We start from the raw sequence: 27,173 nt of genomic DNA, 5'->3' as shown, positions 1-27,173 counted from the left end.
ACCCGCGTCCCCTGCATCGGCAGGCGGACTCTCAACCACTGCGCCACCAGGGAAGCCCCTAAGAATAGCTTTTAATGAGACAAGGAGATCCCGGAGGAGTTAGAACTTTCTTTCAGTCAAATTCCGCAATACAGGAAAAGGGGCACAGCTTTAGAAGAAGAACGAGAGGGCTAGCCGACTGGATTCCACCGCCTGGTCAGTGCTCCTTTAACTCTGCACAATGTGCTAACGCGCGGGGGACAAACGATACACACAAAAGACATGGATATAAATCCCCCCGCCCCAAAGATCTCATAGTCCAGAGAGAACACAGACAAGCAAATAGCTCTAAAACAGAGCTGAGAAATGTCTCTCGGTGGGGACGTCCCAGATGCTGGGAGGCGTGGGGAAGGGGAACCCAGCTTGATGAGAGACCAGGAATTCCTTTCCAGGGAGAGTGAAATCTGACACCCGAAGAAGAGAGCAAGGCCAGGAAAACAGTGTCTGGGTTTGGGTAGGGGGTTGAGGGTGAGGAAACAGAGGAGGCTAAAGAGGCCCCAGGAGCAGATCACAAAGGGGACTGACTCAGCGTGCATCAGGATCAAAGGAGGACAAGTTCGAGGTTTGAAGGCTTGGAGTAGACAGGCCAGACTGGTGTGTTAGACGCATCATACAGGCTAGAAGGTGCGGAATGGATTAGGGAGCAGACCTGGGGTTTAGCCCAGTGAGGAACGTGTTAACGGCGATCCAGGCAAAAGAGGAGGGCCTGAATAATAGCGTCTTGGAAGTGGAGAAGGGTCTGGGGTGGGGAGAGCAGGAAGGATGGGGAGCTTCAGCTCTCCCCCTCATCTCCATCATTTACAAATCCCCCCATAAGCCACCTCCCTCCACACCCTCCCCCCCAATAATCTCAGTGAAAAAGGGCTGGCTGTGCAAATACAGGTACAAGACAAATCTTCTAGTTCCCCACTTCCAAAGAGCGTACCCGGTTACATCACCCCAATATAAAAATGCTGGAGCCGCCAGTAAGGGGACAGGAGTGTATTCTGCAGAGAAGGGATCCACAGATATAGTGGGACAAGGGAAACGGCAACAGGCAAGGTGCCCGGGCATCAGTGGATGGTGTGTGTGGAGCTCCTGTTTGGGAACTTGGTTGTGCAGTTAGCAGAGCTCTCTCCCAACTAACTCTCGTTCACCTCTTTCTAGGCGCGTAGTAAGACTGCACATCCTTGTGAATCTGGGTCCCTCAGTTACTACCTTGAGTAAAGACCTCTTGCCAAACCACAATGCACGTACAGCTCAAGCAAGAAGTGAATCTTTGCTCCTTTAAGGTGCAGAGATCTGGGGTTGTTATAGCAGCATCACCTCACCTACCCTAATTGTCTGAGCATGAAGGCCGCACGTCTGGTGTAATGAGGGAAGAGAAAGCCAGGTATGTCCGCGCTGGGTTCCAAGGACCCAGGAAAACGGAAGGGTGGCATGACCAGATAAAACTGAAGGCGGCAGCCTAGCAAATGGAAAGACTTTTCCCTCATTCAAATACTTATGGAGCACCTCCTCTGCAACTGCAGCAGGGAACTGCTCACACCATTTATTGGTCTCTATGCGTTATGAAGACACAATACAACAGAGAGGGTATAAAACCCTAAAGTCAGACCACCTGGGTTCAACTAGCTTCATGATTAATCAGCTGTGTAACTTTGGGGAAGTTACTTAACCTCTCGGAGTCTTAGTTTAGTAAATAGGGATATTAGTCAGATCTGCCTATCTCACCAGCTCACGAGAATTTATACATACAATTTATACAGTCTGGCACATATAAGTACACGTTAGGTACTCAAACACTAGCCATTATTTATCATTTATATTTCAGATTCCTAAACCCAATATGTACAGAATATAGTATCTATAGTTATAACAGCTGATCCCAAGTAGAAAACAAGATAATTTTCATGTATGGCCTAACAGAAATCTGGTGATAGGAAAGACACAGCAACGCTAAAGCTGCATTTTTAAACTCGAAACTTACTTCAATAAAAAAGTAATAATGACTTTGGCTTGGCTAATGCAGAGGCAAAAGCATAATTACAAGGTTGCAAAACTGGAAGAAAATGAGCATTTCCCTCAGTGCGTCTTGTGTATTAAATTACAACTCTTAACAGCGACATTGCTGACATCAACACTTTTGCGGTGATTATTTCAGTATGAGGCAGCTCTTCCTTCCTGCCCCAACCTAACTGAAACAGAACGCCAGAGCAGCTGCTGGCACGGTACAATCCTCACCACTGATTACACTGAGAGGTTCATTTTCCCTTTACAAGAGAAAGCAACAAGAGAAGTGGAGGTGATGTACGTTTTGATATCTGAGGCCAGTCACAAATGGCCTAAGTGTTGTTGCACTTTTTATAAGAGTAATTTGACAACATAACCAAAATAAAACATCACTTCACATAAACAGTAAAAATATACATTATATGAAAAGACCACTCTTGAAATACATTTTCTCCTTCCATTTATGCATAAGCATAATAGTCCACCTGCAAATAATTATTCCTTTTATTTCCAAAGTAGTTTTCTCCTCTTTAAAAGACAATCCTAGCCTTATTCGCCCCGCATATTATTAATGTACATATCCACTTTATTTTTATCAAGGAATGTCAAAATATTAAGGAAAGTTACAAAGAAACAATATATTTTCAAATGAACCTCTTATGAAAAATGCTAAGCCCAAGAAATGTACTCCTTCTGAAGACTCATTAGCACTTTCTTGGTATGACTTTGGTGCTGGTGGGTTGTTTTTTAAAAAAACAGAGGGAATATTTCTCGCACCATATGTTTCTGACAAGAAGGTGGGATTTCCTCGGTCCTAGAATCCATTACTGCAGGCAAGGCACAGCTGCACCCAGAAGATTCTGATATTCCACATCACAGGTCTAGAATGTTGATTTCCTATGCTATCTTTAAACCAACAGACACAGAAGAGTCAAGTGTCTCAAACACACAATTCTGAACACTCAAAGGAAGGAACATGTTCTCTTGCCCACAGGGTTTGAGCCAAAACTATTATAGTGATGGACCACCGATGTTTTATCACTAAGGAGGGTAATTTTCACATGTCTAAGGCCAACATCTGCTGGACAGGACACTTTATTTTTATTCTCTCTGCACTGTGGCTCCCTGGTGCCCAAGGCAAACAGCTGTCATCTACATGCAGGCCTTCTGCTAATACTTTCTGTAATTCCTCAGGGGCTTCCCAGCCTATAATTAGACTTTCCAGCTGCTGCCCTCAAGGCTGCTGAGGGGAGCTCAGAGAGCTTTGCTGTACAGCAGTCCCGAAAAAGTCCCTTCAAGACGGTGCTGTTGGAAGAACACGGATTGGAATTCGGCCTGGAGAGCAAGTAAGCATTCTTCCACCGCTTGCTAAGAACAGATCTGTTCTACGAGCGGGGTCTGCTTTAAAATGCACTGAGCCAGCCATGTGGGTAGGGACTTGAGACTAGGCATGAAAAATGGGGAAGTGCGGAACCATGCGAGAAACTTCCTGGTTCAAAGTTGCAGAGCGCATTGACACTGAACCCACTGCAACAGCTCCCTTGGCCTTTTACGTAATTCTCCTTTCCAGGCACCATCATCAAGATTAACCAAAACAGCAAGGCAAGGAGGAACTAAGAGAAAGCAGGCAAAAATCCCACCGTTTCAAGATCCTCAGGCCAACAGCATTAGAAACGAGAATAAGTCAAAAAGTAAAGGAAGGAAGCAAGCTTTAAGCTGGAGTAGTCTTTCAAACAAAAAGCAGCCTGATTTTTAAGAAAATGAGAACATTTTCAAATCACAGAGCACCATCCACCACCCCCCCTCTGATCTGGTCCAATATTCCTAGGAAATTGAGGGACAGAAGTAGATTTTCCCAACAGAGAAGGACCTGCTGTCCTTGCAGAGGGAGGCCTGTGCCCAGGGTCAGCCTCAAACTCATGGAATCACTGTTTCCCTGACTAGAAAAATGACTATTACAATGGACCGAAACTCAAATGCCCATAAAAAGTCAGATACCCCAAGAGCTGATAACTGATACAGGCAGGGTCCTCAGGGCAGTGAGATGCTTTTCACTAACAAACATTTTGGATGCTCTGGTCTGTGGACCACCCTCAGAGCCCCAGGCCCAGGGGTGGATTTCACACACTCTGTGAATGCTATCCTCCTGGGTGACTGACACCCAGGCACAACCGGGAACTTACCTCACTACCAGCTTCTTCAACTTGAAAGCACAAGATAACAACTAAGACCAAGGGCTCATCCATGTTGTGGGCTTTTGAAATGCCAAAGACAAAATTAAGAGGATACTTTAAGGAAATATTGAAAGAATGGATGTGAGGACCAGTCCTCCCACCCAACCAAGGACCCCGCTAACTACCTCTGTTCTAGGAAGAAGGCATCTGGAAATTCTTGTTCCACTCACTTTACTGACCGGAAGTCACATGGTCAAGGAAACACTAGAATGTCCACGCTGGTTCCTGACATTATCAGCTGTTTCCCATGTGAATGTTTCCATAAACTGAGGTTTTTATTCCTTCCAGTCCCAAAAAAGGGCTTTAAAACCATCTTTGATGGAAAGAACTCTCAGTCTTCCTTACAGCCCATGACTCCCTAAACCAGAAATGCTCAACACTGAACTGCCAGGACCCCCTTTCCACAGCATGTGGCTAGACTACTGTCCTGGGTATCGGATCGTGTGAATCTGGGGAATGTAAACACATCTTAAGATTTACCTAACTAATGAGAACCTACTGTACAGCACAGGGAACTCTACTCAGTGCTCTGTGGGGACCTAAATGGGAAGGAAATGTAAAAAAGAGTGGATATATGTATATGTATAACTGATTCACTTTGCTGTACAGCAGAAACTAACACAATATTGTAAAGCAACTCTACTCCAATAAAAATTAAAAAAAAAAAAAGATTTGCCTAAGCAAAACAATTAATGAGACAGATTTTATTTTTTTAAACTCCAGCGGTCAAAATTCATGCATTTACACTACTACGTATGCCTATAAGCAGAGAAAACCAAGAGTGTATTGTTTTACAAATCTGCTGATTAGATTAGTTAAAACTTGAGTATGGGCATTTCCCAAATGACAGTTAGTTATATTCTAAAATGTAACCTGTAAAGTGGTGGTTTCAGTGGTTGCTAAAAGCCCCAAATCCTGTTTTCCACACAGATTACTAGTGTCTTAAATTACAGTTAGGCTTCAAGAACTGCCTATAAAAGTCTGAAGCCAGAACACGCAAGAGAACTATATTTTGGTGGAATCCCAAAGACCCATGGGACTCCTTAAACCCAATGGGGATGAGTCATGGGGGAGGAGGTCTGGGTATTGCTCTTAAGACAAGAAATGTCACTTTGTCTCTGGTTTATGGCTCCATCACCAAACATTTTAAGCAGTCCTCGGCACATACCAGGCACTCAGTATTTGTGGCAGGGTGAATGAATGAATGAGTGAATGAATGAACTGCACCTGTGAGTCTGACAGGGTGAGGGTCTGGCATGATCCCCCAAGAAGAACACCTCAAAGCAGAGCCAAGGAAAGAAAAGAGGAGGGAAAGCCAAGGGTTGCCATCAACTCACACGTACTTATAACGGAAATGGCTTAAAAACTATGACTTTCAAACTGAAAAAGTCTCTCTCCCCTCACTGGAGCCCCAATAGGCCTCCACAGGGGACATGATGTCAAGTTTTTTGGGTATTTCCCCAGAAATGTTCTAGGCATAATCAAGCACCAATATGAATACAAACTCCTCCCCTTTAAACAAAACAGAAGCATCTTGTACACATGACTCTGCACCATGCTTTATCCATCATCCACAAGGGGCACAGTCATCACCCCACTGCCCTCCAGACACTTGCTCCTTTAGGATTCCTGGCCCCAGGCTCCCGGTTTGCCCTTCCTCTCTGACTGCTCTATGGTCTGCAGACACTGGAGAGCTGCAGGGCTCAGTCCTTAGAGCTATGCTCTTCTCCACCTACATTCAGTCTGTGAAGAGCTCAACCATCCTGGGATGCTACCCTGGGATGCTTTTCCCTTCACACCCGCGGGCCTCCCTGTGTCCCCCGCTTCAGGCTTTGTTCAAATGAAACCTCTTTCCCTGAAGCCTTCCCTGAGTACTGCACTCTCTCAAAAATGCCAACCCACCCTTCCTGTCTCCTCTCGCCTGCTGTGTTTTGTCCGTAACACTTATCAGACCTCGAATACCCTTTATTAATTTATTTTCTAGAGTATAACTTGCAGGACAGCAAGCATTTTTATTTGCTTTTTCCCATTTCTGTCTTGGGTTCCCAGAATAATGCCTGGCACTCAATGATAGGCACTCGGTAAATCTTTGTTGAATGAATTAATGAATAAGCAACATGTTTTGAATACTATTTCTTAACAGTTTTCTTATTAGGTGGAGAAAATGATCTCCATGTATTTAACATTTAACACTGCCTCGTTCCCCCACCCCAGGGATGGTAAGCATTTATGCAATCGGTCCCCTCTGGAAGACCTTTAGGGTGTCTCTATTCTTTCGCTACTTAGAAATAATATAAACTTTCTTCTATGTGGACACATTTGCAGATAAAAAGGAGGATTAGAATGAAAAGAGTTGAGCTTTTTCTTTTGGTACAAATATCTCAAAAGGTAACACGAGTAAGCAGAGGCTCGCTCAAGTGTCTGAACCCACTTGTTGGGCAAACGAGCAGGCAATGTTTTTGCTCAGCCAAGACGGCAGCTCAGATGTGGGTCAAGTGACAGCCCACGGAGAATTATTACAATAAAATTATAGGGTTGATCAGAGAGAAAAATTGCAGGGAAGATGACTCACGCTAGGCTTTGAGAGAGGAAAACAGGACTGAAACAACAACAGACCCTCAACAGTTGTTTTTTGGTGAAAGCACACAGCACGTTCCTAGCAAAGCCAGTCCATGTGGCAGCGCGGCGTGGCCCGTCCACAGCTCCAGATGCAGACAGCACGTGTATGTCCTTGGGAAGATGGTGACACAGCCCAGAACTTCCAGTAAAGAGGGGACTGATGGGGCTTCCCCGGTGGCGCAGTGGTTGAGAGCCCGCCTGCCGATGCAGGGGACGCGGGTTCGTGCCCCGGTCCGGGAAGATCCCACACGCCCGCGGAGAGGCTGGGCCCGCGAGCCATGGCCGCTGAGCCTGCGCGTCCAGAGCCTGTGCTCCGCAACGGGAGAGGCCACAACAGTGAGAGGCCCGCGTACCGCAAAAAAAAAAAAATAGAGGGGACTGATGATGACGAAACCCTGTCCTCTTCAGCCCTGTTCTCCTCCCCATCTTACATCTCAGTAACTCATGTCATGTTGTTTCCCCTTGTTTTCCTTTTCAAACATTCTCAGGGAAAACAGTCACTTATAACCAAGAACTGCGACAGAACAAATCTAGTGCCACATACATTTAAGAGCAGAGGGTGGTGCCTCTGAACTGCTGACGGCCTTTGTCAAGAGAAAGTGCTGAAGCCACCAGCTGTGTCCCCCCCAACTCGGGGTCCCTAAGGAGGCTCTGCAGAGCACCCCGGGGACATCCCCCGCCGGAGGATGCCTCTGCAGGTGTCTCCTCGCTGAGTTACTGCTGGACCTCTGCTGCACGTGACTGTGGGATCGTCTTACTTTCAACCTCGAGGTCCATCCGACACACAGGATGGTCTTTGTTCTTCCTTAGAAAGGATTTACCCTCCTTTCCCCGCAGTGAGGTGGATTCAGCTGAGCATCCCTGATTCCCTTCCTCCCGTGGTCAGTTATCCCCCAGCTTCGCTCTTCCGTCTTCAGGGAAACACCGGGAGGGCGAGTATCATCCCTGCACCACGCTCCACAAATGTTACAAATGAGCACAGCCCAACCTAAAGTGTCTTCGGGGATCAGAGCCGCAAAGGCGGCTCAGTAATGGGATTGTTTTGCCTTTTGAGGCAAGTCAAGGGTCCTGTCCGTGATCCCTGGCTGCAATTCCTACTTCCCGGCTGGGCATCATGACATGCTAATAATACTATCTAGTAATCGATGATGTTTCAAAGGTGTCAAACCAGAGATGCCCCCCAAAGAAATATGCTTTAAATCAAGGAGAGAGTAGCAAGGCCAAATAAACTAGGTCAGTAGATTTATTCCTTAGTTGAAAAAGTTGGACATGTTACCGAGTCACAGAGTATTAATCAAGGAGAGACAATCAAGCTGCTTGCCTTCTAAAAGAGAGGATGGATCCAGGTCAGGGTGGTTAAGCACTTCCCAGGGAGTTAAATTCTGCTGGTTAGAAAATGCCCAGGTATAATAATATGTTTTCCATCAGGATACTGTTTTGTTATTAAGTTTACTGCCCATCAAATAAGAAAAGATAAGTAATAAAGTGTTCTTCCACTTAAAATATCTTCCAGGAATTTAAACCCGATGTTTCCATGATCAAAATGCTATTTAAAAAAAAATATCTAAAAACTGGTAATGTGAAATCCGATTAATAATAAAATAGGTCAAAACACTTTAAACTAGCTTGTCCCCAACTATGTTACACGGGACGACGTTCTTCTTGACATATATTATTGGGGGGAACAAAATTAGAAAATGCTGCACTAAATAACTTTGATTTTATTTCTCTTCCACATAACACCACCCATGCACCCCTCCCCCACCCCAGGGTAAAAAAGTATAACGCTGGAACTTCCACTCAGGACTTAACAGACAGGGGCTAATACCTGCCCAAGAAAGGTATTGCAGGCTTAGAGATAACAGAAGATTAGACTAGACTATAAGCTCCATGTAGGCAGAGATTTTCTGGTTTTGTTTTTTTTGTTTGCTATGGTTTTTGTTTGTGTTGTTCACTGCTAAGTTGAAAAGTGTCTGGCAAATAATAGGTACTCAAGAAATGTTCCATGAATGGGTGAATGAATGTAGGTGACTAACACAGCTGGCACTCAAAATATTACTGGGATTAACTTAGTCATAAAATACTGAAATACTGGCAACTATTCTCACATTAGCCATAAAAAACCCTTAATCATAATATACAATATTAACAGTTAAAAAATTAACTTGTAGCAAGAATGCAATTAAACAATCAAACAGGGGACCTCAGGAGGTTGTTTACAAGTAAAAGAGTTACCTTTGTAGAACAGAAACAGATACTCCTTTCAATGCCAAACAGATGTTTATAGTTACAGTATAATAAAATAATCAATGTATATCTCTAGATATAAATGGTGATCGAGATGAAAGAAGGTATCGGTCATGCAAAGTATACTCAACAGACTACCTTTCAGAGACTGTATACATTTCGTCGCTTTGCACTCTATTTAGCTTCAAAAGTCATCAAACCTCTCGTCACAGTTTCCCTAGAGTTCAAAGCCTTCCGAGCACACACCTATTCCTTTAGTTTTTGACCTGGGCCTAATTTCAGTGATCTGAAAACAAGAATAACTAAAATTGCTCTTAAAAGTCACCCCAACTGGGGCCAAATCTTAAACAATGAAACATAACAAAGCAAAGCAACAGATACAAAATAACAGGCAAGTTTTCTATTTGACTACATGCATCATAAATCACGTTATATTTCAATATTGAAAGAGAAGAAGGACCTAGCATTAAAAATATCATAGGGTTAGCAAACAGGGACATACAAAATGAGTAATTCCCATTAAAATCTTTGATAAGGACAGACATAGATACCATATGCATCATACAAGGGCCACAAATGTCATGAAAGCATTGGTTTCCATACTTTGATTTCACAAACCGGAAACTGAATTATTGAACATGAAACGGTGTCAGATGTAGCTGCTGAACCAAAAGTCATCTATAATGGTTTCCGAATACAAGCTGCTCAGAAATGGGTCCCTTCAAGTTCTCCCATTTCCTCCTCATCCTCTTCTGATTCTGGGCTACCATGCCTCCTCCTTGTGAATTCTCCTTTTTTATTCCTCAAACTATATAAATTGGGCTTTTGTCAACTGAAACAATAAACCAGCACTCCAAATAAGAAAAGGATTAATACTATAAAACTGATATAAATAAATTATGTATAATCTTGCTGCAAAATAAAATATAATTTTTCTGTTTGAATTTTTAAAATATATCCAGGTTTTAAAAATTTTAATACCTGTTGGTATAAGCTTGATAGCCTAACATTTGGAAGAAGGATTGTCCAAGATCATGTCCTTACTACTTTTTTATTTTAAAACCTTTTATTAAAAAAAATTTTTTTAAGTATGCAAGCATCTTTAGAATGCCCCCCAAATATTTAAATACATATTTTAAATGTGCTTTATATGAAATATGTATATACATATGTCTGTGTGTGTACACACACGCAACACACACACATATTGCCCTAAAAATGTTAACTCACTTAATTCTCACAACAAACCTATGATGTGGGTACCATTATTTCCAATTAAGGAACGTGAAGCACAGAGAGGTTAACTTTCCTTTGGTCATGCAGACAGTAACTGGCTGGGCTCTATATTATATATAATATATATATGTAGAGTGTATATATATACTATATATATAGTATATATACTCTATATATATTAGTATATTTAGTATATATATGTAACTATACAATATAGTTAACATTGTATATTATGATTATATATAGTATACTATATTATACTGTTAGCAGCTGTTTTCCTACTATCCTTAGCAGATATTAACAAAAAAAGTTTTGGCCATTTCCATTGGTCATTTGCAGGAAACAGAGCAGCTCCCCAAACACCTCAGGGATTCTACTTTGCTAATAACACATAATCTCACCTCTCTTGTAGACATCACGCTCTCTTGGCCAAGCAATAATGTCACTTTCTTCGATCTCAACCACTCAGAAAGTTAAAGCCACCTTCCTCTAGCCAAATGGAAGATCCCAGGGGAAGATCACATACCCAGGAAAGAAGGAGCACAATGCCAAGGCCTGGGTCACCTGCCTCTCATTTAGCCAGGGAGCAGGAGGCCAGTACTGCCCGCCCCAAATTATCCCAAGAAAGGAGTAAGGAGCAGTTCTCCAAAGCCGCGGGGAGGAGGCATCGGTCAGAAAGAAAGATGCCCACCATGAACGTTGACGGTGTGAGATCAACTGTCCAGCGTTTTTCACTTCTTTACCTTTAAATCATTCATTGTAGGAAACCCAGTTTTAACCCAGATATGCCATATTTCATTTCATTCCATGTACAGTGATACACAAACACGAGAGCAGCCAAGCAACAGAAGTCCCCCCATTCTGTGCCCTTTCCTACATTTGCTCCTTGCTGGGCCCAAGAAGGCCTGACAGCCCTGAGGCCACCTGCTCTGAGCGGTCAGTAGAAGGCCCAGTCAACCACAGCCACAGGGAGTTTATCCGAGAGGGACACCATGGCCTAGGAAAGCTTTCACATGGGCCAGCACTGTCCTGGGGACTGGCATTCTGAAACCAGCTCTGTGAAGTATTAGGAATATTAATAATAATCCTCACAGGAACACAGTGAGGTCAACTTCACCACGACTGCCATGTTGGATCTGCACTTTGCAGCACATAAACTTCACATGCACCCAGCGAGGCTAGTATTACTAGCCACACTTCATAGGCGAAGAAACTGAGATGAACAGACATTAAGGAACTCACCTACGACTGCACTGTGAGTAAGAATTGACTGAGCTGGGATTATCATATAACATTAAAGGTAATTTACTGCATATCACAATTCTGAGCTAAAACTTCCACACTGATTATAACACCTAATTATAATCGTAACACATATATGCAAAATACAAGTGATTATTAAATATTCTTACATATGTAGGAGATAAGAAAAAAATATGAAATTAAAGACTGACAAATATCTTCTCAGAACTTAAAGACGTGAGGAGAATGATTTTAGAAGGCATATAGGCCTCCTAACTCTTCTGCTATTAGAGAACACCCAAATTGATATTTACTTTACCATGCAATCCTCCCTTTATCAGACGGCTGGATTAAAATCATTGCACTGTCCTCGGTACATCTTCCAAGAAGACACCTTGTATAGGAGAAAGAGTCAATGCACATTTAATGCTTATGAGGACTGTAATGCTGCTGGTATTTCTACTGAAACGGTTTTCCACCTCAGCCTCTTTCCAGTATCAGATAAAAGAACGCCAAGAAACAAGACTGCTCTGTCAGGTAATCCATTTCACTAGAAAGCCATAAAAACAATTATCTCCGTCATTACAGACTCTTTAAAAGGAGTTTCAGAACATCAAAGTTGTTGATCCGGGCCTGAGACAGAAACCTGACTGCCCAAGCTGAGGAATAATGGCTTCAAATTGAGTCCTGGTTGTCATCAGACCTCCTAAAGTCAGAGGAGCCAAAGACAGACGGATCCCAAGAGGTGGGGCGCCTGTGCATCTTGCTCCGAACTAGCGTGTGGGTCACGCACTGAAGCAGGTCACGAGGAAGGATGATGGGGGGGGGGTACAGGTGTCCGACATCCTCAGTTATTAGAGAATATCTAAGTTGCTATCATCTTTACCACTCAATCAACTCCCCTTTATCAACTGACATGTTCAACTCATCACGCAAATCGCAAAGGCTCATCCAAGAACAAGTCACTGCTGACACTGAGAAGAAAGGAACATAAGTGAAAACAAATTTAACAATGACGAGAAACCATTCCATTTCACCTGGAGGTAGATAAACGCTTCCTGAGTACCTGGAGGTAGATAAAGAGAAATTGCAGATCTCTACCCTCGTGAAGTCTAGACAGAACACTCAAGAGAAAATTTTCAATTTTTATAAAGAAGTAGAAAAAGGGCAGTCATGAAAACTTTTTTAGATAAGAAATTCTTCAAAACCAAGTTATAAATGATTTTGCCAATAGGACAACACGACTATCTATCCTTCTATGTCAGAGTCATTATCTACGGCAGTCCAAGGGGAAATTTGTCATTCATTTTTCTTTAATTAGGATGCACACCTAATCAAAACCTCTCTTATCTACTTGATGCTTAACTAAAGAGCTCAGAAAACCAACCATGCTTTGATTTTTCCCAGCACTGAATACAAAGAGTGAAAATGAGAGGTGTGCAAATTATCTTCCAAATTACAAGAAAATGGAATATTCATTGGTAAGAAAGGAAAAAAAAAAAAACCTGTTTACCTTCAACTGTGCTAAAAAAGGAAGGGAAAGAAGGGGGCAGGCCAGATGGCATGTCTGGGAAGATACTGACGATGTGGAAGTGTTAATTCTTGGAGAGGGGAAAAATTACTATACTCTAATGAGCGTAAAGAATTGCAAGTCCAAACTAATTGAAAGTGACTGGAACCCAACTGTCACTCTGGGAGGCATGGCTGAACTCACTGATCAGAGCAGGAAGGTCTTGATCTGGTGCACACACCAATTCTCTCACATCCCAGAAAGATCCTTCAGGCCACACAAGTGACCTCTTCTCATCAGGGAGTCTCACTTGTTAAGGTTATATTTACAATTCGACATTAAATCATTTTTCGCAAAATCATATCCACTAAATGAAATGTTAAAAGTGGACTGAGAATTCTCCTTCATAAGGTCACATCACATTTTAAATGACTCCTTCATTTACTATTTACTGAGCACCTACTACATGTCCAGCACTGTTCTCAGAGCTGGGGTCCACGGTGAACAAAACAGATTAAGTCCTGTCCCCATGGAGCTGATATTCTGGTTGGGGGACACACACAATAAACATAAATAAGTAAAATATGTAGTGCCATAAAGAAACAGCAGCAGGGAAGGGGAACAGTGCTGGGCGGGGTGAGAGGTGGTGGGTGTGTGTGTGAAGAGCAAGCTTTGTAAACCTGCTGGGGAGGATGTCCCAGACTGAGGGGCAGCAAGGACAGTCGTCCCGTGGTGTCTTGGGGGGGGGTTGGTTCCAGGACCCCTTCGGATACCAAAAATCCACGGTATCAGGTCCACAATGCTCAAGTCCCATAGGTAAAATGGCGTAGTATTTGCTTAACCCCCTGCACACCCTCCCATATACTCTAAATCAGCAGTCCCCAACCTTTTTCACACCAGGGACCAGTTTTGTGGAAGACAATTTTTCTATAGACTGGGGTAGGGGGTGGTTTCAGGATGATTCAAGTGCATTATATTTATTGTGCCTTTATTTCTATTATTATTACATTATAATATATAATGAAATAATGGTACAACTCACCATAATGCTGACAGGAGGTGGAGCTCAGGCAGTAATGCGATTGATGGGGAGCGGCTGTAAATACAGATGCAGCTTTGCTCACTCACTCACCCGCCACTTACCTCCTGCTGTGCTGCCTAGTTCCTAACTGGCCTGCTACCCTGGCCCAGGGTGTTGGGGACCCCTGCTTTAAATCATTCTCTAGATTACTCACAATACCCAATACAATGCAAATGCTATGTAAATAGTTGTAAATACAATGCAAATGCTACGTAAATAATTGATGGGGGCAAATTCAAGTTTTGCTCTTTGGAACTTTCTGGAACATTCTAAAAAAATATTTTTCAATCCATGGTTGGTTGAATCCAGAGATGCAGAAAGGGAGGATACAGGGCAGCCGGCTGCACCACGTTCTGAGGTGGGAAGCACAACCTTGTTCAAGGCCTGGGGAGGAAGCCACGAACCATGGTTAAAGCATCAGTTTTCACACATAAGAACTACACCGTGGGCTTCTGGAGGTGTCAGCAGACAGGAGACTCCAGCATGTGCTGCATGAACAAAGCAAGCTGCAGAAGGACAGGTACAGGACACCGTTTAAAGTTGCGTAAACATGAAAAACACCACCACAAATAATTTAGTGATGCTATAAAGAGTGAGGGGGAAAGGAATAAAGAAATTTTATGGTTACGATAAACACCAAATCAGAAGAATGGCCGACTCTAGGAGAGAGGGAGGTACAACTGTGGAGGAGAACTTGGGGAGATAAGCAATTTGGAGTAACATTTTATTTCTCAAACTGGATGTTAGCTACATAGGTGTTTATTATATTACCTTTCAACCTTTCGTGTATCAGAAATACTTCGCACTAGTTTTTAAGAGGAATCTTCAACCCTATCTCAGCATCCTCTGGTCTCTTAGTTAACCATCCGTGGGTCATACTGACATGGACCTCTGCATAATGGACAAGGTGGCACCAGTATTTCTGTTCTGCTGTGATTAAGAACACCGTACCACCGGTGGAATCATTTCTGGTACGAGGAAAAAGGGAACAAATTAAGGGAATGAAAAAGCTGTCATCACTTTTCTAGCCCTCTGAAACTACACATTAGAACCGTTTAGGGTCTACAGAAAAGGCTGCATAAAAGAAAAAATGGCAAATCTATGTTTAGTGCTTTAAACTGAGCTGCCTGTCACCATTTTAGACACAGCCCCTTATCTACATAGGAGGGAGGTATTTTTAGCAATGTCACCTTTGCTTCTCAATATACTTCTTTAAAAAAATAAAATGCCATGGATAAAAGGACATCATATATTATATATACGTGTGTATTTCACACCTCACCAGCATGTGGAAAAGCAGCTGTGTATCCAGAGCTTTTCCCTGAGGGATCCCTGGGGGCACTGGCTCCCCCACTTCCTGACTCTCCTCCACTCCCTGCAGTCTGCTCCATCCTCAGGACCAAAGGAAAGCGAGGAAGCAGAAGAAGCAGGTGCTCCCTGGGGAAGTGGGTCCCGCACTCTGAGCCCCTCGCCGTGAGACCACCAACATCATGGCAGCTGAACCAAAGTTGTTTCAGGCACAGAGAGGGCCTGGGTACCCGGGAGCCCTGGGCACTGCTCCTTCCAAAACACGTTTCCAGGTGTGTCCCCCTTCCCCCTTTCCACTCTCTTCCTCTGCACACACCCTTCTCGCCCTCTCCCGGGCCTCATCCTCCATGGCGTTAATAGCATCCTACTGTAATAAGTCCACGACTTGAGCTGGACCCCTCTGGCCCTCAGACTCCCATGTGAAGGCTCCTGGACATCTCTCCCGGGATGTCCCACAGACCCTGTGGACCTCTGCACCACTGTCACCTCCCCAGCGCTCTCCCCAGATCCAATCTCACTCCATAGCCATGTGCGATTTCTGACTAATCACCCTTTTCCTCTGGGCCTTTGTACCTGCTGGTCAGTTACAGCAAACACCCCTCTCTAGCCCACTCTGGACCCTACAAGGCCCTCCCCTTCTTCCCCAGCAGGTGCCGACCTTTGGTCAAGTTCAGGTCCCAGGTTAGATCTCACTCCCTCTCCTCCCAGGACCACACCCGAGTAAGGGGAGGCGGGCTTCCCCTGAGCTATTTGGAGCCCCGATTCCCCTATCACAGCACTTGTCAGAGCCAAATGGCTGCCAAGTGGGCAGTGACTTAGCTCTGTGCCCTGGGAGCCAGCAAGTGGCTGCTGTTCATTTTGCTTCCTGCTCTGCCACCAATACCCGCACGGTGCTGGCACTAAGTCCTCAGAACGGACTTCATCGTCAGGAGAAGTAATGAAGGTGCAGAACAGTGGGGGCAGAGCATGAAAGAAATCAAAGATGTTCCTTCAACTAAACGTCTGCCACCTTAACTCCCTAAAAGTACTGCCGATTATTATATTGCCCGCATCTTACGGCTTGAAAATTGGATTGGATCAATGGAAAATTACCATTGGATCATCACGGTAATTCCGCAGGAAGGGTTGTTCTACACTTTTATATGAGAATTTATGTCTCTGAGAGGTCCAGTGACTTTTTAGTCCAATCACAAATAAATCCAAGCCTTTGGATGTATCTCTCATGTGAGCCCATGAGAAGATGAGTTGGGACACAGTCAACTTATGGGTTCTGACTAACTAGGGGTGCAGTCAGAATTCACAAAAGGGGGCATTTAATGTGGGTTGAGATCAGAGGCAAGTGTAGCTTTCACAATTTGGGAAAGCTTCTTTAAGAAAAAGATGATAACATCTTAAACTTAAGTGCGCATTTCAGTATTTCCATAGTTAAGTCCACACCTGAATGGGATGTTCCAAGAAATCAAACTTAAAGGAGAAGCAAGAGGATGTATATTCTAAGTAAAAATCATATCACAAGAAAGGTAAGGTACAAGAAAGAGGGCTGGTGAGCGTAGAAGCTATCTGTTCTGCAGTTAACACGGGACTTCGGCGAGGTGCTATACGAGGCCCAAAGACATGCAGATGAATTGAAGATGTGGACCTCCTGGTACGGATCACAATGTAGGGTTGATGTCACACTTGCAGAGGAGGGGTACAAACGAGAAGGAAGGACTTAATAAAATGTTAAAACATCCCCAAATGACAGTATCTGAAGTAGCCCTCTACACCCATTGACACCATGACCTAGTCCTGCTTCAGAGCATTCATCCCGATCTGAAATCATATTTGTTTATTGCTGGTCCCCCAGCTTAAAATACAGGGTCCAGGAGAGCCGAGGCTTGGTTAAGTCCTGTTCTTTGCTATAACCCTAGCACCGAGCAAGGTACCAGGTACCTAAGAAGCATTCTGTAAGTATATGTGGAATAAACAGATAGATGGCTAATGAAAAAAGGAAGAAAACTTTACAAAGGTTCAAGGTGTCACATCATCAGTCTTTCCAGTTTAGAATTTGATTTTGGTATATGTTAGTGAATCGTTTAAAATTAATTACTGCTAATGGCAAATGAATATCCTGCCTGGAAAAAAATCATAATTTCAACGAAGTCTCGCTCATGGCCAAGTAGCAGATAAGAAACACTGTGAGTAAGCTTTGGGGGGAAGCGGAGTTAAAAGATGGGTTGGTTTTGTTTTGCTTATTTTGTTAGGCTGGGAGACACTGGAACTGCATTCATTTGGAAAAGAGAGAATTCGGACAGAAGCTGGCCTGAGTGGAGAAGATGTGGATCCATCCTGGGGGCCAGTAAAACAGTCACTGAGGTAGGGAGGGTGGCGGGACATCCTTCATCTGACCAGCAACACAAGCTCTTCAGGACTAAGATGGCAAGGTCAAGGTCGTTTACAATTCTAGCCAGGAGAAGGGCGAAGGCAGGGAGATCACCAACTTGAAATCCAACCCTTAAATAGGAGCATTTAGAAATAACAGGGATGACGGTAAACCGATAAAGCTGATAAGTGTTTCAGAGGAACATTCTGCCGGAAACTGAGCAGAAAAAGAGATTATGAAATTTAGTTTCTAGTATTTGTATATTACATCCTTTACCTTTTACATACATTGTCCTAATGTTAAAACACTCTGAGAGGTGACTCCAAGATGTGTGTCTGAAGGTGACTGGAGAAGGTGCAGTGAGAGGGAGAAAGGCAATGTCTGATGGGGTTCTGATAATTCATCTGACTTACTGGCTGTCTACCGAGACAGGGCCATGCTCTCAGGAAAGCTTCTGAAGACTCTTCGGCTGCAACGCAACTGAAGCTCCAGAGACTGGAAGCCCCCTCTTGAATTCTTCTCTGGATCCTAAGAAATCGATGTAATTGAACTGTTTTGTTTTGTAACCCCTATATGAAAGTTAAGAACTTCATAATATCTTGAAAATATCTGTAAGATCCAAAGTACTCAGTATGATTTTGATCAGCAGAATCACATTTACTCATAGATGCATCTCTTCTTCACTGATTTCACTCCATTTTTCTATTATCAATCATAAGGAAAGAAAACTAACCCCAACCGAAGATGTATTAGAGAGCCACATATTTCCACTTAAGATACTCATTTCATACTCCCAACCGTTATGCTAAATAATTACTATCATCCCTATTTAACAGATAAGAAAACTAACCTTTAATCCTACTTCCTTAACCTTTTAAATTTTACATAATTTCCTGGGGCCACAAAAGTGGTAAGTGGGGACTTCCCTGGTGGCACCATGGTTAAGAATCCGCCTGCCAGCGCAGGGGACACGGGTTCGATGCCTGGTCCGGGAAGATCCCACATGCCACGGAGCAACTAAGCCTGTGCACCACAACTACTGAGCCTGTGCTCTAGAGCCCGCGAGCCACAACTACTGAGCCTACAAGCTGCAACTACTGAAGCATGCACGCCTAGAGCCCATGCTCTGCAACAAGAGAAGCCACCGCCGTGAGAAGCCCGCGCACCACAATGAGGAGTAGCCCCCCCGCTCTCCACAACTAGACAGAGCCCGCACCCAGCAATGAAGACCCAACGCAGCCAAAAATAAATAAGTAAATAAATAAAAACAAAATAAATTTTAAAAAAAAGTGGTAAGTGATGGACCAGCCATAGCGAAACCCAGGCAAGGCTCTTTCCTCTATGCTAAGTGTTCTCTCGACCATTAGTACCATTTATTTGCAGTGTATTATCTTTCCAGATGTTTACCAGACACCAGCCAGTAAGCTGGAAAGTCACTGACATGATTCCTTAAGACAGCGATCTCAGAATGTGGTCCAGGGACCACTGCATCAAAACCCACTGAACTTGTTGGACATACAGGTGCCTGGACCCAACTCCAGACCTATTGACTGAGAACTGTGGACGGGTCCTTAGACACTGCTTTTTAACAAATTCCCCAGGTGACTCTGTTTCACATGAAAATTTGAAAACCGCTGTGGCTAATTCTCTGAAAACTTCAACTATTGTTATTTGGAGTTTCAAATTTGACAAAATTTTGTATTCTCATTGAGGGTCATCTTTTGGATGATGGAGCTTGTGGTGGAATGTTACAAAATTCCATATTCCCCTTGAGGATTTATCTTTAGAGCCTCGCAATTCCTAACATAGGTTCCTAGGAACTTGCAAAGCAGGTAAACATTATGAGCTGAAACGGCAGAACATTTATGACACGCCTACTTGGACTCCACACTGCTCTAGATGTCTCCCAACACAGAAGTTTCCTTTCAACCTTGAGGTTGCACCACCATCACCATTTCATTGCCCAGAGAAATGGAGTAACCTGTCCAAAGTTACACACCTGAAGGTTGACAGACGTTTCAATGTATCTCTTCTAACTCGCTGTATTTCCTTTGTTCTACAACACAGCTCCTCCCCATGAATGACCGCTACCTAGGGTTTAAGAATGAAGGGGAGAAACTTTCCCAATGTCCTGAGCAGTCAAATCAGTCAACCTCTATTTTTCCAACTTTATACGCATTCCACTACGAGTATTCCTCTTACACTCAAGTCAATAAAAGTCAAAATCTAATAGCACAGAAGAATGGTATCAAGTGGGGGGAAAAAAAACAGGAATTCTCTGTAAGGATATTACCCAAACCTGTCTATATCTCTGTGATGTGAGTAATTCTACATATGGAAACGGCATAAAAGCCGGCCACTCTCAAGCCCGTCCTGAAGCTCAGAGTCCACGACGGCGGGGGCTAGGAGAATTCCAGGTACCATATGCCCCACAGCATCACCTTCGGTTCATAAAGCTGTCTTCCTCAACTGCATGAACGTGGGGAAAACAAGACTGGATTTCAGGTAAATCTAAGGTCCATCCAAACCATGTGCTTTTCAAGAACGTAACAGAGCAGCTCATGCGCCTGGAGAATCTGCATGGAATCTGTGAGGTGAACCTGACCTTTGCTAACCCCCTGCCGCAGAGGAGAAGGGGAGGCTTCAGAACAAGGCCAAAGGAAGCTTAGTATTTTCTATCTCTGGGCCAGCACCCCCATAACTCCTAGTATATCCCAGCCTCTGAAGCGTCTTGACTCTGAGTTCAGGCTGGTGTGGGTTCAGGCTGCGCTGTCTGCTGCCCCTTGGGACGTGCAGGAGGCACGTGGGAAACGGTGGGCACCAGCCCCCCATGAAGAGCCTCTACACGACAGTTAGAATTAAGAAATTGGGAAATAGACGGCTAAAGGCTGGTTGTTTCAGTTAAAACTAAATATTTACGCACAACATTGAGATGTACACAATCATCGTTAGTGACTTTAATTTTGCTTTAATGTCCTGTTTTGCCACAGCTCTCTGATGGCTGTGCTGCAGGACAATGATGAAAAGTGTAGGCAGTACACAGCGGGAGTAGGAGGGACTGGATGACAAGGCTTCCCATCGTCATCATCAAGGTAATGATGCTTTACCAGTATTGCACAGGACCCAAAGAAAATATTTATCTCCCATTAAAAATAATGACGCAGATAAAGATTGGTATAGATGAAAAAGCTCCCCAGAACATACTGTTGCATAAAAAAGAAAAAGGTTACATATTAGTATTTAAGTCAGAAGTCTACTCATGCCAAATATGTAACTGTCTACAAATCTGTACTTGTGTCGAACAAAGCTATTGCTATTAACTAGGTACTTGTGATGTACCAGGTACTATGCCCAGTGCTGTGCATATATTATATATGTAATCCTCATGTCCTTGAGGTTTAGGCACTGCAGCCATTTTGTAAGTGATTAGACTCAAGAAGTCAAGAGACTTGACCCATGTCACAAAGCAATCACATAGGAAGACTGGGAGCCCAACCCAGGTCTGTCTGATTCCAAGACCCACTATAGTCTATTACACACTCAAAGAGGCAGCTTTGGGAGGATTTTTGCCAACATATCTTCAGTAGCTAACTCTAGACAACAAGATTTCTTCTTCTTGTTTTTCGATATTATTAGAAAATATTTTACAGCAAGTATGCATTATTTTTAACACCTGAAATAACAAACATGTTTTAATTGGAAGGATAAATAGGAATGAAAATCATTCTATCTTCTGAACATCTCATTTTCCACCCTAAACGGTCCAAAAGTAGTATTTAATCTTCAACTAAATATGACCACAAAAAATATATGTAGTGAATTGCCAAAATATCAATCATTGAGAGGAATTAGCATTACAGTCAATTTCTGAAACTTTTTGGATTACTCCATTAACAAAAGACCATCTGTCTCCAGACTCCTGTTCTTCCAATACATCCTACATTTATCACCAAGCATCTTCTTTCCGCCTCCACTACTTTCAATGGCTCCCCAGTACCTAGGCAAAGTCCAAAATATCCCTTAGTTTCATATCCACAATGAAGCCCCACACTCCTTAGACTCATCTCCTAGTACTCCCCAGGATAAAGGCTACATTCCAGTTAAATGTAGGCCTCTTGACTTCTGGAGTGTTCTATCTGGAATGTCTGCTCAATGACTAATCAAAGTCCAACCATCTTCCAGGGACCAAATTGGAAAAGCCAAAACAGAAAATGAAGACCGCTCAATCGATTTTTCCTACAAAGGGATGTGCATAAGAAACATAATTACCAATACATAGAAGGGGCCATGTGAATAAGCACCAAACATTACAAAACATTTAAAAAATTTGCATAGCCAAGTGACAAACCATATTTCATAAAATTCATGACACCGTTCATTGTAAGAAATAACAAGATATGTAGCACTCTGCGAATTAAGAGGTAACTCAAACGTTGGAATTTTAATTTTCTATTTAGAGAACTCTTTTAGATTTATTTAGATATTTTGTGCATGCATAAAGAAAAGAGAAACAAAACATACTAGCCAAGATATTCAAAATAATTCTTTACAAGGTCAGAATCCAACTCTTTTGAATTGCATGCGGACTCAGTTACTGTGGTCTGTGTTTTTACACAATACCATCTATATTTCTTCATGGGTGATGCACTATTTCTTACAAGTGCTCCATTACTGCCTCCAAGATTTTCTTCCAACCAACTGACACCCAATCTCCAATTTTTGATGCGTGTGCCCCATCAAGGAATTCTGTTGCCAGCTTTCTCTCTGCCATATGGCTGAGAGCAACTGTAAGACATTTCCCAATTTCAGAGATGTACAAATGTGAAAAAAAATAGGTTTGTTTTAGAAAGGATGAAATGTGGGGCTTGACTAAAACACACAGAAAGTCACTGTTGGAGAATGTAAACACTACATATAAAATGACCAAAGAAGAGAGATCTACAAGAAAAAATAGTTTTTCTCTTTTTAGTTCAACGTCAAAATCAATATCATGGCCCAGCCCTAATTTAGCTTTTGTCACTCCCCAATCTAATCCCTTTCCTCCTCTTCTGAGTATTTCCCCTCTACTGATGTCCTCCGTGACACCAATTAGAGCTGGCAGGAAGGGAAGCAGCCCGCCTGTACACATCTTCTCTCAAAGATGCCATTCTTTCTTCTCGGGGAACCTGCAGTATTCTCTTCTCGGATCAGACAAAACCTCTAGAATCTGTCTAATCTGAGCTATGGACAGAGCAGCAAACTTGTTATGAAGAGGATGGTTCCATTAAAAATAACAACTGCAGGGCTTCCCTGGTGGCGCAGTGGTTGGGAGTCCGCCTGCCGATGCAGGGGATGCTGGTTCGTGCCCCGGTCCGGGAGGATCCCACGTGCCGCGGGGCGGCTGGGCCCGTGGGCCATGGCCGCTGGGCCTGCGCGTCCGGAGCCTGTGCTCCACAGCGGGAGAGGCCGCAGCAGTGAGAGGCCCGCGTACTGTTAAAAAAAAAAAAAACAAAACAAAAACCAACTGCATACATGAGTCCGATAATTCTCATTTTTAAATAAGTGGCCATGTTTTTTAAGCTTTTTCAAATATTTTTTGTAGTGAAGCGTAAGTCACACATGGCCTCATTTTTTTTTTTTTTTTTTGCGGTACGCGGGCCTCTCACTGCTGTGGCCTCTCCCGTTGCGGAGCACAGGCTCCGGACGCCCAGGCTCAGCGGCCATGGCTCACCGGCCCAGCCGCTCCGCGGCCTGTGGGATCTTCTCGGACCGGGGCACGAACCTGTGTCCCCTGCATCGGCAGGCGGACTCTCAACCACTGCGCCACCAGGGAAGCCCGGCCTCATTTTTTAATTCAATTCCATAAATATTTACTCAATACCCTAAGTGTTGAGACCCATAATGGTCTGGGGATCAAACTCCAAGGGAAATAATTTCCTCCAAACAACAAGCACTCGCTCAATATAAGTGGAGAGAAAAATAAGCACACACGGCAGAGTAAACATCACATCTGTTTTCTAGATTTAATATAAACATTTCTGCTTTCTTTTTCTTTCTTTTTTTTTTAAGTTTATAAGGAAGGGTTAAAAGAACAGTGTATCAAAACGTCAAACCACCTAAAAATTAAGTTGTCAGCGTTTTCTCTATACTGCAAATTACCAAAGAATTAGGGGCTTGGTGCTAATAGAAGCTTACAACTCTAAAGTGTGCAATTTAACCAATCATTGTAAAGTCTAAAAATGCAGTTCCGAAGACATTTCAACCAAGCAAGCTGCAGTTCTGGTACCTAATTTCAACTTCTCTATTTGTGCCATTCTTCCCTTTTTCTTTTTTGCTTCCCTTTGCTTTGGAAATGTGTTTTGGAACAGTGACATGGTTAAGTGAGAAGTGCCCAGAGGTCCCACATACATAATACACTCGTGAAAAAAAAGGATAGTCATCCAACCAAGGAGGGGGAGAGAAGACCTCGGGCTGTGGCCGTTCTTGGGTCTTCTTTATGCGCACGTTACATGCAATTCAGGACTCAAAACACGAAATTTGCTTTACAGCTTCAGAATTTCAGACTTCCTTTTGTAACTGATTCATCACTAATTGGGGTGCAATGTGTCTGTGATCATCTCTGCACTAGAATTCTCACTTCGGAGAATTCTAAAATGCTAAATTATAAAATAATTTGCAAATAAAGCAAAAACTTAAACAGAAATCAATTACCCAAATCACTGCAGATATCTTCTACACTTGTGAAACCTCTCGCTTCCCCCCCCCCATTTTTTCTAATTGCCAACTGCAAACACATCATTTAAGAATAAATCGGAAAGAACACTACTTACCCAGAAGAGACTATCTTGACAGACAACGCATACTTTTGAAAGACAACACCAATAACCTAAACCGAGAACTTAGCAAGATATTTGGGTACAAAGGAGAGTAAGAAATATACTGACTCTTTGCATCAATATAGACTCATTACTTAAATATAATTTTTAAGTGGCCCTTTAAAAAATTACAGTATTTTCCTCAGTAAGAGGAATATTCAATGATTTCTACTACTGCACACACAAAAAAACCTCCTCTTCCCTGATCTATGACATACACTTTCCCATGCAGGCTTAAATCCACGTCTAATTCTCCAAACAATACCTTACAGCGCAGTCCAACTTGAGAAAGGAGAGTCTCATTCATTTACCAGGCAAAGTTAAAGCCAGCAAGATGCTTCAGATGGTCTGGTTTTGCCTGCCCCACCCTTGTTTCCTTTGAGCCATCGTGATGTCACAACACCAGGCAGGGTAGTGACTTCACTGCTCCAGCCCCTGCTTCTGAGCACACAATTCTCTGAAGCCCAGGCAAATCAAATAACAGCAGAGCCCTCCAGGAGTGCCTGATGAATTCCCAAGAAACTAGCAGCTACGGAGCCTTTCGAAAGAAAGAGATGTTGCAGTGGCACCATCAAAGATCTCTCCAAATGAAGTCGTGCCAAAGAGAGATCTGAGTCATGGTTTTCGATAGTATGTCTATATTCCATAATAAAGCTGACATTCAGAGGAAGACTGTGGTTGGATACTTGGAAGAGGCGGGGGAGGAAAGATGACCAGGGTACTCGAGGACTTAAGAAATCTCTCTCCATTATAGTCAAATTCTCATGGAAAAGAAACATAGATTTATTTTTCAGCCTACTCTTGGAGTTCTATTTTACTGGAGAGAACTTGAATTCTAATTCGTGAATTTTAGGGCTTTTTAAAAAAATCACTAACTTAAAAGAAATATTTTTACAACATGGAAGAGAATACACTGGACAGCATATGCCTGCCATAATCCAACAAACGGTAAATCCAGAAAGGATTCACAAAGTACTGACAACATCACATCTCCTGGGACATGAAGGGCTGCCCCTCTTCTACTTGAGTGGCCCCTGGATGCATCTGACCAACCGATGTTTCAAGACCAATGTCTAGATAAAATAGCATCTGATCAAGTAAAAAAAATCCCAGATCTATTTGAACACAATTCAAAGTTGGCCCAAGTCCAAGCACTGTGCAAGAATTGACACAAACTGCTTTTAACCTAAGTTGCATTCGTGCAGAGGAAATGACTTAAAAATTAAATGTAAACAGTTCCCTGAGACAGACCTTTGACCTCTATCTTCTCAATCCTTCACCTCAAAGGGGTTTACAAATTAAATCAAGTGGCTTCTCTTCTGCTTCTTGATAAATCATTCACAAAACATGTTCTGTGCTGCCAAAATTATTTGCTTAAAGTGTATTAGCTCCATAAACTGTATGCAGTAACTGGTGCATCTGGTATTTTGCTTTTCTAAACCACCAGAAAATCATAATGCAAATGAGACTATTTAGTATTCAGCTATTTTATTTTCATCAATGCCTTCTGAAGTTAATAAATTAAAGTCAGCCTTCTCAATGTAGAATTTACTTCCTCTCACAAGGACTTTGTTACTCCAATTAAAATTTTAAAAGCCTGCTACCAAAATTAACATGCATTTTTTAAAAACACTGTTTGAGCCACGATACAAATCACCTCCCATTCCCCAGAGTTCACTCAAGCTTTGATGTGCTCTTTTTTCTTAACAGGGCTTTTCTGCTTAATTTTCTGTAATTGGTGCTGCGTTCAGGGCTCCCAGATCATAAATGGATGACCATAAATTATCATTTTTGTTTCCTTGAGACACTAAAAATCAGTGTAAAACTCAAAAAGAACGTTTTCAGCACTGGATTTGATGACTCTACTGCTAGGAAAGTTAATGCTACCAGGAGAAACTCCAACGCACACCTGGCCGCCCCAGAGAGCCTAAAATGGGCCAAAAAAAAAAAGGGGGACGGGCAGGATATCTGCAAAAGCAATTCCGCAAGCCTAATGTAAAAAAGCTGAAACCCCAACTTAAACACGTAATGCAAGCGCCGCATCAGCAAGACTGCCTGACCCTCTCAGGATTTCTCAGGCCGGCCTGCACGCGTAATTAATACCACATGTTCTCTTTATCTTTCTATTTGTTCTGCAACAATGTCTCCCCAACTTTAACCCTAGGCTGGAACTGGAGAAGAAACCCCTAGACAACTTTGATTCCGGAAATCTGAAAACCGAAAAGGAGAGAACGCTCCGGCGGCAAAGGACCACAGTGTCAATTTACTAGGTAACCACACCCACCGCATTGCAGAAGCCGTGAACTTGGCGGGCGGCGGAGGGGGGGGGGGCGGTGAGATGGCGGGGAGGGTTGGAGAGGAGACGGAAAAGGGGGAGGGAAAGGAGGGGGAGGGAAAGGAGGGCGAGAGACAAGGGGAGACCCGAGAAAGCCGGCCCCCGCGGCAAGGA

The 27,173-nt window shown here is 43.1% G+C and overlaps 1 protein-coding gene across 1 annotated transcript in view; it reads right to left on the bottom strand.

The window, feature by feature from the left end:
* The window catches only part of EPB41L3 (erythrocyte membrane protein band 4.1 like 3), a 145,541-nt gene that overhangs the window by 117,970 nt on the left and 398 nt on the right, over nucleotides 1–27,173 (bottom strand). The window lies entirely within an intron of this gene.

Source organism: Physeter macrocephalus, chromosome 19, assembly GCF_002837175.3.
Source record: "Physeter macrocephalus isolate SW-GA chromosome 19, ASM283717v5, whole genome shotgun sequence".
Taxonomy (NCBI): Eukaryota; Metazoa; Chordata; class Mammalia; order Artiodactyla; family Physeteridae; genus Physeter; species Physeter macrocephalus.
This window is presented reverse-complemented; position numbering and strand designations above follow the sequence as displayed.